Source organism: Protopterus annectens, chromosome 3.part1 (assembly GCF_019279795.1).
Source record: "Protopterus annectens isolate FY-2018-M chromosome 3.part1, PAN1.0, whole genome shotgun sequence".
Taxonomy (NCBI): Eukaryota; Metazoa; Chordata; order Ceratodontiformes; family Protopteridae; genus Protopterus; species Protopterus annectens.
Window position 1 is genome coordinate 813,238,419 of NC_056732.1, and position 16,108 is coordinate 813,254,526.

Consider the following 16,108-nt stretch of genomic DNA (forward strand, 5'->3'; position numbering starts at 1 on the left):
ATATAATGTAAGTTTTAAATGAAGATGTTGCACTTTAAATGATGATTTTTCACCTTAACTGATTAATGGGTTGATTAATTTAATTGATGAATATATAAGGAGATGTTTTTTGTATGGTGAATTGTTCCACTGAAGGCGAATAGCCGAGGTACCAGGACTTGTTATTAAAGAAGGTTTTTTCATCATCTTTGTGTTCCAGTGTTCCTGTCTGCTTTGGAATTTTGCTGTGCTTTTCATTTGGAGAGAGAGTTGGATGGTGACTTGGTGTTTTCATTACAACAGCAGAAAAAATAATGCTCCTACTTAAAAGTGAACCTGCAAGCTACCGTAAACAATATAGATCGATAACGTGCTTTTCAACAACATATAAACTATAGATGGGAATTGATGCCGGCAGAGTCTAAAAACTCAATTATGGCAGAAGAACAAAAAAAGAAAGTCATATGGAACAAAGGATCATTTGTTGTTAAATAAAGTCATAGTGGAGAACTACAAAAAGGGGATGACTCTAATTATGGCATGGATTGACTACAAAAATGCATTTGATAGTATCCCACATTCATGGATAAAACACTACTTAAAAATGTATAAGATATGTCCTACACTGATCGACTACATTACAGTAACCATGAAACAGTGGCCGGCCACTTTGCAATTAAGCCATCATAATGGACAAATTATTATCCCAGAGATAAAAATTCAAAGGGGGATATTCCATGGTGCCTCTCTGTAACCACTGCTGTTCTGTTTTGCCCTTAACCCATTAAGCTTTCTACTTAACAGCTTAGGCTGTAGCAATAATTTGGCTCCTAGAAAACAACAAAGTCTAAAGACTTCACATCTTCTCTTTGTCGATAATTTAAAACTGTATAGCTCATCAGATGAGGAACTGAAAGCACAGCTGCAGGTTGTCAAAACTTTTTCAGATGATATAAGAATGTCATTTGCTCTTGATAAATGTGCAAAAGCAACCTTTAAAGCAGGAAAACTGCAGCACCAGGAAAACATCAGCTTGGGACCAGAATGTGATATAAAAGAACTAGAGCAAAAGGGAGTGTATAAATATTTGAGAATTGATGAAGGATCAGCAATAAAACATGAACAAATGTGAATAAAACTTAGTAAGGAATATTCCAGAAGACTTAAATTAATCCTGAAAACAGCGTTGGCATCTAGGAACAAAATCCAAGCTATAAACCAATTTTCTCTTCCTGTCCTAACTTACAGTTTTGCAGTGATTGACTGGCTCCAAAATGTGTTGGATAGATTAGATAGCAAAACAAGAAGGATGCTTCATGCTCACCAAATGATTTATAAAAATCAGTGTATAGCAGGATTATGTATTCCCCATTGTGAAGGAGGGATGGGTCTTTTTGAAACTGATTACATGTATAGATCTGCAATCATGGGACTCCACACATATCTGCTGACCTCACAAGACCCATACATAGTGAATGTTTTGAAACATGCGGAGAATAAATCTAAGATGACGTCTCTGCTTAATCTAGCAGAAGCATATTGGCATCAAGCAGGAATGGAAATCAAACCAAAAGTAGATAAAAATCAGGCAGCAACTGAATGTGTCAAAAAACAAAAGAAAGAATATAAGGGGAAGGACCAGATGAGAAGGCAAGAAATGTGTAAAATGCATAAATATAATTGCAAGTATAGAAAACTTCTGGAAGAACCTCATGTTGATCAGGAATTAATTCAGGAATGGTTAAAGAGAGGCAAATTCAAACCAAGAGATGAAAGGTTAATATTGGCGGCACAAGATAGTGGGCTATGTACACGTTGGTTTACAAAGTCCATTAAACATATGGGAAACAGACAAATGTAGATTTTGCAAAACAGAATTGGAAACAGTTGCACACTTTGTTGTCGGTTGCAACATACTAAAGGCAGAAGGACTGTATACTGAAAGGCATAATAATGTGGCCAGACTGTCGCACTGGGAATTGTACAAAAATTATAATACTGAAGTAGCCGAAAAACAATGGAAACATGAGCCTCAAAGCATCACAGAAAATTATGAAGTCTACATCACATGGGATCATCCATTACCAACAGTTCAAAAGATAGACGCTAGAAAACAGAATATAGTGGTCCAAGAAAAGAAGACAAAAGTAGCATTAATCATTGAAATCATCACACCCAGTTACTACAGTGTCCTGCATACAGAGAGACACAAAGTTATAAAATATCAGTATTTGCAAGTAGAAATGAGAGCAATGTGGAAGAAAGATACCCAGATAGTTCCAATAGTAGAAAGAGCAATGGGTCTTATAAAAAAGAGTCTACAGTCATATTGAGATATGCTACCAATACATGTAACTCCATACAAATTGCAGAAGGCATCATTACTGGGCACATTGTGAGTGCTGTGAAGAGCACTACTGGTTGACATCAAAGAATGAAACAATGCTAATTTCATGAACTTTAATCCTACTTTGACATTAGAAATGGGGTCCATTCCTGTCATGGTATTAACAACCCCAAAGATTTTGAGAAATGGAAAAGGGAGAGTAAAATGACAACACTTAAATACATCATTTAACAATCTTCTGATAAAGTTTCCTTATGCACATGCTCTGTTTAAATCTATAGCAATGGATATTGTATATCGACTTTTACAATCAAATACTGACCATCTGTACATCTTGGTAATTACTGACTGCACACAAATATTTTCTGAGGCAGTATACTAGTGAAGAGTCAGTATAATGTCCATAGTACAAACGTGAATAATGCTCTTTTTTAAGGCAGGAATTCATGTAGTTGTATTAGGCAACCCCCCATTAATGTATGGAATGATGCATGAGTGTTGTCACTGCCTTAGGATACAACAATCTGCAAACAGATAGGTGAGCAGAATTTACAACAAAACATTATAGCACACGCTACAAAAATCTATAGAGTTAGATAGGGAAATAGGACCAGCTGATATCATGTCTTCTTTTTGCCATATGAGAAGTTCCTAAGCATTAGTCTCATCCACACCATATGAACTGCTGTATGGCAGATATCTCAAAGCCTGATACAGTTTGAAAAATGCTCATACCTCTGGTTATAGAAGAATCCTAATGTGAGTGGAATAGTCCAGCTTTAATATCCCCAAATCTGATGGATTTATAATGCTTTGTAATGACTTCAAGAAATTAAACATCACATCTACATCTGATTCACATCCCATTCCCTGAGTGGAAGAATTGGTTGAAAAACAAATTAAGGATAGCTTTATGTATGCTTTCGAATTAACCTAACAATACTTTATCCAACTAGTCACAAACACTTATCACCATGTGAATCTTTCATTATGGAATGTTGCCTTTTCATATCCATGGAGCACCTGCAACATTTCAGAGGTTGATAGACAAAATCCTCAGACCCCCACACCAGATATGCAGCGGCCTACCAGGGTAACATTGTGATGTTCTCTAAAGATTAAGAAAGTTATTTATCTAAGGTTTAAGACATGCTAAATTATCTGCCTTAAACTGGGCTGACAACACATGCAGCTAAGTGCAAGTTAGGTTTGGCAGAAACCTGCTATGTAGGCTATATACTGGCTGGAAACTGAAACAACCAGCTAAAAAGGTTTAGCACTGCAAAGGTGGCCATCACCAAACACCAAAAAAGTATAGCCTTTTTTGCCCTGTCTAGATATAATTAGAAATTTGTTCCCAAATTTACCACTAAATCTTTCCCTCTGAATGACTTCCTGACTAAAGATAAGGGACAACTGAATGTGAAATTGACTAGTGAAGCCAAGTAAGTATTTTAGCAACTAAGGGATATGCTGTTTGCTAAACCCATATTTATATTCCCTGACTTCTCAAAACAACTGATACATACAGATATGCTTGAAGTAGGCATAGATATAGTCCTATCACTTCTTTGATGGGGAGGAACACATAAGTTGCTGCTGCATTTTCAGGAAGATGAGCAATGCAAAGAAGAAATACTTGACTATGGTGAGTGTTTAGCTATTAGATGGAATATCTTTGATTTACAGCCCGACTGCTGAGACTCAAGTAAATGTTTATAGACACAGGGGGCTATTTGGCATGGCAGCTGTTAAAGGATATTAACACAGAAACAGGCAAGTAAGTAAGAGTTAATGGAAGGACAATTGCAAAAAGGAATATTTAAAGCCCAGTGGCCTGCTAGAAAGCAACTCCATGGCTTTTGTATCTCAATATGTTTGTGGAATGAGAGGTGTGGATCAAACAGAAGTTCAAATTATCTTTTGTTTGTAGTTGGGTAGAAGAACAGTGGAATCAGGATCAGTGATTGCAAATGTTGGGGAATTATGGTGGGATTATTTTTTGGCAAGCTGACTGATAGTTTGTTGTAATGTAACCAGTTCCTGATAGTAGAGAAGTCTGAGTTCATTGGGAAGACTATGATAATTCCTGCAGGCATTGGTAAAGACAGTATCTTTGGTGTATAGAATGCAGTTGATATGTGAACGATCCTAAGGAATGTCATTAATGAAAAGGGAGCAGAGCAGATGGTTAAGTACAGAATCTTGTGATACACCTTCACTAGTGGAACCAGGCAAAATACAGCTATTAGAGCTAAGGAGAATGAGAGAGAGCTAAGAAAGATAACTGGAAAACCACTTTAGCATAACAGTACAGAATCCAATGCCTGAGACATTTTGTATGAGTAAAGAATGATCAGCACCATCAAATGTTTGGCTCAAATCCAGAAATATTGTGCCTGTAAACTTACCTTTTTGTATGAGGCTAAAACTGACAGAATCTTACAAAAATGGAGAATCGCGTGGATGCAATAGCAATACACAAACATAAATACACAATTAAATATATACACATATATACATACACATGTATATATATATATATATATATATATATATATATATATATGTGTGTGTGTGTGTGTGTGTGTGTGTGTGTATGTGTGTGTAAAGATAGATATAGGTAAAGATGTTATGGTAGCAACTGAATTTGGTTGAAGATATATGTTATAACTGTGTGTGCAATCTAAACATGAGCAGATCAAAATCCTTGACCGCAAAAAATAAAAAAAAAAAAGATTGACACTAACATGCATGCTTTGAGGCACAACCATGAGCCATACAAAAAAAACTACATTGTTTTGCCCCCCCTAAATCCATACATCCCTGCTAATTGTACACATTAAATCAAACATCACTTAATCTCAGAGCAAGAGTCATATTCCCAGATGTTAGCGATTGTTGATCAGGAACACCTGGCAACCCTCTGTTTTGTCCACCAAAGTTTATTAACAAAACAGATTTTAAAATTTGGGAGTGCTTATTAATGAATGTGCTCCAATGTGTGTACATGTATGTACACACACATAGTTAAACACTTTCTGTACTCTCTTCCAGCTTCACCAGCTAACTCTATAGGCAATAATTCTAATCCCTCCACTTAGCATAATGTAGAGACACTCTTGTATTCCTATTTGTACTTATCATAAAATGTTTACCCAAGTATATATTGCTTTTCTCCACTGGGACACCATCTGTTTATAGTATGTGTACATTATTAGCCTGCATTCGTAGCATTAATAGGGTTTAATTTAAGTTATCTGTTATTTTTTATTACTTCCTTGTCTATAGTCTTCTGTCAGTGTTTTCTGATGTACCTTCTATAACATCCTGTCCACATATTATAATATTTGATTTTCTTTAATCTTAATTCATCATTGCTTTCCTTCCTTACTTTTCCACAGCTTCAACAATCTAATTCAATATACTCAATATGCATTTCGCTACTTTCTCTTTATTTTTTTTCCTGTAGCAACTATTTTATTCTGTTTGTATGTATTTGCCAGTAAACTATTTTCTTTGGTTTTCTATAGCAATTTTAGTAAATTGATGGCTGTCATTGTCTTAATATTGTCTTTACTTAAACTTTTCTTACCGGAACTCCACTGAAAACAGGTACCTTTGCCAGCTGGATCATCCCAGTAAACAAATGTAAATAAATAAATATGGGAGGAGTTATATTTGTTAGAATAAATATATGTTGAGTACAGACAGATACATACATTGATAGAAGGATAAATATCATATCATCATCATCCAACCATTTTTCCTTCTTCATGTGGGGTTGGAGCATCACATCAGCTGTTGCCACCTGTCTCAATTAATTCAGTGCCACACTTCTACTATTTTTAACAGCCATACTGCTCAACTATCCAGACTTTTGAAGAATGTCCAGATTTTTGGCTCATATTTTTGATCTGTTCCTCATAGAAAATTGTAGTTTTCTGGCATATCACTGAGGACTAAAGTCACTAAATAATGACATGGATTTCAGTTTCAGACTTCATATACTTCAGAAAAAGCATGCCAACACAAATCCTATTAGTCTAGCTACTTTGTAAGTCTGTAGGAGAAATATTTAAAGGTTGCCCTATGTTGGGGTCTTTCTCCTCCCATTATTTTAGACTTTTTCCAGATTTCTTGTGCTAAGATGTTAAGAGCTATGTCAGCAACCATGCCTGATTATCACAGATCTGCGTCACGTAGTTAGTCCATCCCTTGCTTGGGTGCCTTCATTTCCTTTTGCCTTCTTCCTGTCTCTCCCTAATCTGCTTTATCAGATCAAGTATTGCTTTCCAAAACATGTGACTGAAACACCATTAGCTGCTGTCCTTCACTTTCTCTGCAAGTAGGATTACTTTGCCTTCTGGGGCTTATGTCTTAACTTCATACGTCCTAGAGTCTGCACTCTATTACCTCTCTCAGGCACTTCAACTCAATGTCCTTAAGCTTCCTCAGCTGCTCTGCATTTACTGCCCAAATTTCTGTGCCATAAAGAAGCAATAGCTGCACCTCTGGTACAGCTTACCTTTCACCTTCCTTGGCATTCTTTTCTTGCACACAACCTCTGGCACATGATAAGGACTTTTTGATTCTAATTTGATCTCCTAGTTTAGATTTACTTTATTCTCTGTCACAGCTCCTAAATATTTGAAGCTGTTAACCTGCTCTACTGTTTCCCATTTACCTCAGTTTTTACCTTCTTTTGATTCCCCTATTTGCTGACATGACCACTACCTTGTCCTATATTATGTTTTATCCCACATGTATTCAGTTTTGCATTTCAGTCCCCTCCCATTTGATGAGGTTCCTGGTCAGAGTCTGCTTGCAGTGGCACATCATGTTCATAAAGTAGTGCTGTTCATTTGTCCCCTCTGACCTGTTTGCTAATGTAGACCATCACCAGTTTGGACATGAGCAGGCGCAGAGCCCTTGTGTGTATTTGTGTCACTGAATCCCTGTATATAACCTGCTGTAATTCTATCAATCTTTCTGGCACTCTGAACTATCACAGAACTGCCCAAATCAGCTTCCTTGGGACTTTGGCATATTGTCTCTCCATGCCGGGGTATGCCCTGTTTGTCACTTTCTTCTTCTGCACTATCGATCTCACTGCTAACATTAGGTCAGTTGTATTGAACCTGAATTGAATCAAAGCTATTCTTCTCCCACCTTATTTCTACCACTTTCTGAATGCATTTATCAGTCAGCCTGTCCGCCACTTTTGCACTGTGCTGAAGGAGTGTGATACTCATGTGCTGTCCACAGCTGTAAATATCCCCTTTCTTCCTTGCCCCCTGTACCACCATACTCATATGTAGTAACCCTAACCCTACCCCTGTCCATGCCCATAACTTTATTCCTGCACATAATGTTGATAAACACCTTTTCCATAACAGTACCACAACATAAGAGAAAAGGACACAAAACATGCAAAATACTAAACACAGAAAAAAGTAAATATATCCCCGTACATACAGTAACTCTTACTTTTACCCTAACCTGTGAACACTCACAGATAACTTTTTCAGTCAAACATTCATTTCACTTCACAGTCTTAATTACCTGCACTATAGTAATGAGCATTCAGTCATTTGTGGATACACTCATTTCACAATTCATTCATTTGTGCATTCACTCTTTTTTTACACTGGCCAAAACTTTTAAGTCAAATGTGCATTCTCTCTTTTTATTTAGAATCATGTATGACTATCTATCTACAGCTATCTATATCTATATCTATATGTATATTTATAGATTTAGATGTAGATAGTGTTGTCACACACACACACACACACACACACAGTATATATATATATATATATATATATATATATATATATATATATATATATATATATGTGTGTGTGTGTGTGTGTGTGTGTATACATACATGGAGTCACTTCAGAATCTCGAAATAATGAAATCTCGAATTTCAGTATCTCGATACCATGAACCTAAAAATCCATAAAGCCAAAACTCCAGAAGTGAGAAATTTAAAATTACAACTTCTATACAAAACATACCACACACAGACACAAACATACACCTCCCTAGACATACATAAATACAAACACCTACCCGGCATACAAGCAGGGGAGCAGGCCCCCCTGCACCCCACATGTGGAGGGCTACACCAGCTACATTCCCCTCACACACACACACATCACACTAACAAAATGCACAGACACACACTAAAGCCCCTACCCAAAACCCGTAAAACACAAATACCTACCTATATCTCCAACCATCCACTCACACACCGCAACACCGAACCGCTAATTCAAAATCTCCGAACTTCGGGATTTTGAATTTCGCGATTCTGGGGTTTCGGTATTCTGCACTTTCGCCTTTCTGGTCTCAGGCTACTGAAATTCAGGATTTCAGTAGTTTGAGATTCTGAAAGGAACCCATATACATATATACATAAAGATGAAAACCTGATTTTACAAATTTGGTTCAGAAGAAAATTGTGTTTTCAATGGACTGGAAAGGAGTCAGTAGTACATACAAACATACAAATGTTTCAAGCACAGGCATTAATGCCCTTCTAGCTTGCCAATATACCAAAACACATGTTCCCATAATACATGTCCAGGCCGTTCTTAAAAATATCTAAACTAGTACTTGCTTTAATGTAATTTGGTAGTCTGCTCCAAGCATCAGCTACTCTGTCAGAAAACCAATTATTGCACTTCTCATTCCTATAGAATCTTCTACATAGATTATCTGATGATTCTGTAGTACTTTTTGATAACCCCAAACATTCCCATAGGTAGTTGTCCCTAAATGCCCTATATACCTGAATAAGATCTACTCTTAAATATCTGTAAGAGACACAGTACAAGTTAAGATATTTTAGTCTTTCATAATAACTTACATGTTCACATCTATGGATGCCCTTGGTATATTTCCACTGTACTCTTTCCAGTTTATTCATGCTTGTTTTTCTATAGGGTTTCCATATTGTTATTCCATACTCAAGTCTGGGTCTAATGTAAATAACAAACAATGACTTAATTATGTTTGATTTCCTAGACATTATAAATCTTTTTATACAACCATATAGTTCTATAACTATCATTAGCCAATTGGTTGATATGTTTAAAAAAACTCATACCTGAATCTGCCCATATACCCAGGTCCTTAAATGAGTCTACGGTTTCAATCCCTGTGTGCTGTATTAAATATCCACCTTTCAGTTTATGTCTCATATGGTTAGTTTTTGATGTATTTATCAACATATTATTCTCCTGTGCCCAAATGGCCAATTTAGTCAAATTAATTTGCAGACATGCCTTATCTGTAACACTTGTAATCAGTTTACCAATTTCAGGTCATCAGCATATAGACTGTAGAACACCTCAGATAAAAAAGTAAGGTCTGAAAGATACAATCTAAACAAGTAAGGGCCTAGGACAGAGTCCTGCGGGATACCTTGACTGTAACCAAGGATTTCACCTGTCCAGTTGGTGTGTGATACTTGTCATGTCCTATTTGTAAGCCATGCAGTTATCCATCTTATGAACAATGAACAATACATAAATACCTAGTTGTACTAATTCATTTTGTGCATGACCCTGTTAAATGCTGAAGTTAAATCTACATAAATCACATCACAGCAAACTTTTCCATTCATAGCTGTTATTATATTGTTATAGAATATCATGTTACAGGTGGTAATAGATCTAGTTTCAACATATGCATGCTGATATATGGTTTCAAGTCCCAACCTATCCAGTTCTGAAAATAACTTATCCAGTATTACCTTCTCCATTATTTTTCCACAACATGAAAATAGACTTAAGGGTCTATGTGATTCTGGGTTTGTCCTACTCCCCATTCCCCTAAAGACATGTTTAATAAGTGCATGTATCCAATCTTGAGGAATATCCCCATATTTATATGACCTAGTGAATAATAGATACAATGGTAGTGTATGTTCCTGCTGGAGTGTTTGCAGATTATTGTTACTTATTCCGTCTCCTCCCTACACTTTGTTTGGATCCTGTTTGCACAGTTCTTTTTTGATATAATCTAATTTGTTTCCAGTATCTGAAGTTACCTGGATGTCACTAGGGCAATTTACCACTCCTTTTGTGGATCCAAACTGTTTTGCATAAGATTTTGTAAATATATCTATAATCTGTTGTGTTTGAGAATTAATTTTAGAATCTGCACACAGTTTATCAATTTGTGTATCTTTATTCCTTCAACATCTTATGTATCTATAAAAAGGTTTCCTATTATGCTCAATATCTTTATATACATTTTCTTCAGTTTTTTTTATCTTGTCTAACACTATGCTTAATGTTTGTCCAGCTTGTTTATTTCAGTTTTCAAAGTTGTAGTTTGACCTCTCTTCCATGTCTTATATTTTTGTCTTTCTCCTTAATCAGGTGTATTGTTCTTAATATATCCCCTGATGTTACGTACCTAGATTCTGAAGTTAAACATTTTTTCACTTTTTGCACTCAAACAATTTATCTTTCAAAATGTTCCACATTCCATGTGCAGTTTTTCCACTGAACACCTCACTCCAGTTAGTTTTATATAGTAACTGTTTTGCTTCCCTATAATCTGTAATTAGCCTTCTGTGCATTGGCTTAGATTTCAGTTTGGCAGAACTATCTAGCAACAAATTAACCTTAATAACACCATGATCACTGCACATCAATGGTGGTAAAACTTGACTTGAAGTTACAGTAATTTCTTTGGGAGCACAAACAATATCTAGTATATTCCGTCCACTGGTAGGTTTTTTTACAACCTGAAGCAATTGTTGTTACTGAATATACTCTGTGAATAGTTTCTTTACTAATATTGTTGAATCAATATTATTCCAGTCTGTTTCTGGTAAATTTAAGTCCCCAGGTAATATTATTCTTCCCTCCTGTGTTCCATGTAAGAAATGTATGAATTCCTCTAGGTCATCTGCACTTGACTATGGTGGTCTATACACTCCAACAACTGTTATATGTTCCAGGGTTAGTATTATTTAAAATTTAATTACAAATGGTAAATTAGAAATCCAATAGGAAATTATTTTTGAAGCTTTATGAAAATGTGTACATTTGGTGTTTTCTAAGAAGCAACACTTGATCAGATGTTTAATCCAAAGTAGAATACATTTATCCCTGAGTGATGAAGGAAAGTTGCTCCAGATTTAGAGAATAAAACAGCTAGTCAATTTTTTCTCAGAATGTGTTTGAAATATATGGAGAGACATTTGCTTTTGGATCATAGTTGTCTGTTTATTTCATGCCAAGACAAAAATATTGTGAGGTGGAGGTATTTGTTCTGGCAAAAGTTTAAATGTAAAAAGTAGTCAGTAATGCATACATAGTTTCTCAAAAGGACAACAGTAAATTTCTCACATAATATTTTAGATAGGAAAATAATGGGAGGTTTGTGAAAAACTGTGGTATTACAAGTCTTATTTTCTGGTTGTTTGATATGTTTCTCCTAATGATCATCCAGTAAAATAACTTGGAAAAATAGCAAGGGGACAGCATGCATTGTAGAGTCTCTGGCCAGGTATGGTTTAATTCTGCACAGATAGCTGAGTTTGCTGTTAGTTTTTCTGTCAACTGTATCATTATGGTACTTGAAATAGAAGTTACCATCTATCAGAATACCAAGATTCTTCTACCACTCAGCTTGTTCATTTGGTTTAGGGTCACCATTACTGTCTTTACAAGCCTTTGCGTAAAGGGCTACTGCATTAGAATATTGTTTAGATATTTGAACATTTTGTTCTTTTCCTATTCAGTTTAAGTCTGTGCTTAGTAATAAAGACTTTAATTATAAATAATCCTTTTGTTAGTAATCCATGCTTTAATAGCATTGATAGCTTTTTAGAAGCCACTATATTTATTTATTCATTCATTTATTCATTTTGTGTCAGCTTTATAAAGTAAACTCACAAAAAGTAAAAGCAGCTACTTAAATCAACAAAAAAGGCAAAGAAACAGAAAACAATTGGCACTTTAATGAAAAAAAAAAAGTAAGTGCTTTCATTAGGTATGTTACCAAACTTCTTCAGACAAAAATCAAAAGTGCAATGGACCATTAAATACTTTGCCTAAACAATCATGTGGTCACCACATGATTGTTTAGGCAACATTTTTGCCTTTTTTGTTGATTTAAGCTTTATTAAATAATGCTTGAATCATCATGTAATGAATGAGCTGGATTCCTGAAGTATGAAGATGCATTTTGTTATACGAATGCAGAAAAACAGAGTTGTATCTATGTTAGAATAACAGAAGATATAGCCTTTTTTCTTCTGGAAAGGTAACTCTGGAACCTGAACAGAACATGCAGAGGGCAAATAATGATTTTTTGGTTAAGAAGCATGCTACACTCTTTTATCAGACAAAAGATAACTCTGTGAGAAATTTATGAAAAAAACAGCTGTATACTTTTCTTGAGCATGGCTAGACATAAAGCTGTTTATGGACTTCTAAATGGTAGTAAAAGTCCAATATGTAGGCGTGAGGGCTGCCAGCCCAGCCAGATAGAATTTTGTAAATAATTCTATGTCATTGGAAATATTAATATAATCCACAGGGGTGTTATACAAATGTAAGAAAACCAAATGTAAGAAAACTGTGTTATATGTTCTGAGTTTCAAAAATGTAACCACAGTGCACCCTGCTGGAAGAAACCTGATAAATGAAGCATTTTGTGATGCTCTCAAGCTTGGAGAAAGGATGTCTGGACTAAGAAAGTCTTTCTATTGTCTTAGGACAATAGTTAATTGCTAGGTTTTATATGTAAAGTGTCCTTTATTGCTGTGGTTTCCTGGCAGGATCAACATTCCAAACAAATGTTAAATTTCGAGTTTTGTGAACCTGGAAAATTCCATCAGAGGTGTCAAAAATTATGTAATGTGAAATGACTCAGCAATACTGACTTTCTCAGAGAGAAAGAGTGAGCATTTTGGAATTTGTCTAAAGCTGACAACAACTCACCAGGTACTTTCTTTTTTCTGTATGTAAATAATATTTAGAACCATGATTTTTCTTAGAGTTGGATAGAAATATAGCCAGATTAGCCTAGCTGTTTACTATATTTATGTCAGACTATCATACAATTTAGTTTTAAAAGTTTCCTGTGATCTCTGAACTCTTGATTAGCACTGTGTTGAACTGATGAGATTTGTCTTGTATTTTTATTATTTATTATTAAATATTTTTAAACCTTTCACCTGTGGCTGTTTTGTGTAGATATAATTTAAGCTCTTAAAGTACATTGCATGTATTTGGTGATTCTGTCCAAACCACTCCAATAGTCTTGCTGTTCAGCACAATTTTTATTTGGATAACAGTAATATTACTCAGTCAAATTGGACACCCTTTGTTAAGTGCCTTATTAGTAGCTGATAAATAGTGGTTGGTGGCAGTGATTTCTACCTTTTAGTCTGGAGAGAAGGGGGGCATAGCTAGAGACCTGTGCCAGCCTTCTCCAGGAGTGTCTGTGTCTCTGTATTTAAATCAAATCTTAAAGTGTCTGTGTGTCAGCTACTAGGGCAGGGACACAAAGCACTGGTTGGACAGAGAGGGTGCTGGAGGTTTTAGCTTGATGACTAAGTTGAGATCTGGAACCTGTGCCAGTAGGGAATCTTATTGGGGATCTGGAGAGAAAGGGAGAAACCAGCCCCAGACTGACTGTGATCTCTGTGTACTCTTAAGGGAAATTGTACTTTACTGTTTTGGTACTTGTTATCCTTCCCAATGTACACATCCTTCACTGGTGCTAGTGGTGAGGATTGAGGGTCCTTGATTACTGGCCAGTGCATGGGCATTGCATATTAATTGTTTGGCAGTGGTGGCATATCCACATCAGACAGTAATTGTTTGATAGTGGTGAGTTAGCCATATCACATACTACTAGACTTGTAGTGGTATGGATAGTGAATTTCTATAGCTTGTGTGCAGTGATCACTGAAGGTGTTTTTGTACTCTAAATCAGCCTCACATTAAATATTCAGAGTTCAGATCACAATAGTTTTATTGCTTGTGTTAGCTTAGTTAATCAGGGAGAGCAGGCAAGCATGTCGCCAGAGGAGTATGGTAAGCTGGCAAGGAGCCAGTTGGCTGAGATGTGCCAGACTAAAGGACTGGTGCATGGAAACCTGACTAAAGCAGACATGATTGCAGCTTTGGTCACAGCTGCATCAGAGAATAGCAACCAGGAGGATGATCAGACTGGCTGTGTAGATGTACAACACTCAAAGAATGGACAGCTCAACCTTTCTGCAGACGACTTAAAAAACATCTGGAGCTAAAGAGACTTGAGTTGGAGGCCAGGCATTTGGAAACAGAAGCAGCAGAGAGACTGATATGTCTAAAGGCTGAGGAGAATGAGAAACTGCTATGCCTGGAAGCTGAGGAGAAGGAGAGGCAGAGGCAGCACAAAAAGGAAATGCTGACTCTTCACCAGAGTCATGGAGGAAATGGAGAAGGGAGTAACCAAACCTCAGAAGCAGAAAAGGTCAGTACATTTCTTCTGCACTTTACTGGGGGGAATAATTTTGAAAGTTTCATTCTTATATTTGAGGGATATATAAACAGTATAATGTTGACCAAAGGCTCTGGGTACAGTTCCTGACCCCCTTACCCCATGGTAAAGCTGTAACTGTGCTGTCTAAATTATCTGATCATGAATTTTTGATTATACTGCTGTTAAGAATTGTTTGTTAGAATTTTTTAAGCTAGCACCTGAAGCTTATAGGAAAAAGTTTTGTGAGCATAGATGCAAGGCAGATGAAAGTGTGTGTGTGAATATGTTGCTGAACTACACCCTTATTCTCATAGGTGGGTGAGCAGATGTCAGGTCACCACTGTTTAAGGGCTGGCAGACTTTTTGTTGAGAGAACAAGCCCTTAGCACTTGCCCAAGGACAAAAGGATCTGGTAAGCTGATAGACAATGTGCTACTTCAGATGAGTTGGGGAAGAAGGGAGACCTATACCTAGCAAGCAGGGCATCACTGCACAGGAAAGGGACACCCAGTGCTGCTCATGGGTCTAAAGGAACCCATGGTGGGCAGTTCAGACTACCCCAACAAAATCTGTCAGTAGCAAGGGAAGCCACTAGTCCAGGTACACATCCAGGATCTAGGGTTAAATGTTTTGAATGCAACCAGTGGTGCCATGTGGCATATAGATGTCCACGGAGGCAAGGTGGGGGAAAAAAGGTGATAGAGCCAGTAAGTGGGTAGGACAATTTGCCAACAGTAGGCTGTCTTGAGACAACAAGGGTACCAAACAACCACCAGGGGTTATATCCTATCGTGGTGAATGGCAAAGAGGCCATTACTAAGAGAGAGAGACACAGCCTCTAACATAACCATTATGAAGCCTGCAATGGTTAAAGAGGAGCACTACTTGCCTGGGAAGTCTACTCTATTCAGAGTTTTAGGAGGGACCCCATTCCAAATAGCTTTTGTTAGAGTTCACCTTGACTGGGGTGGTGGAAAAGGAACCCAGCAAGTAGATGTGTTTGAGGATATCCCTGCAGATGTCCTGTTAGGGAATGATTTTGATAATGCAGTACCATGTACTCATGCAGTTATATGCAGTCAGGCTTGGAGACAAGCATGTGGGGTCTGGTAGCCTGGCAGAGACTCAGACAGACTGCATATGTACAGCCAGGAATGGTGAGGTGGTTACTTCAGGGAGGGAGCTACCCTGTAGCAGTGATATTGAAGGTGAGCCAAAGCTGCTTGTTGGTACTGATGGTCCCTTGGACAGAGTGACTGCAAAGGTAGAGGTGAG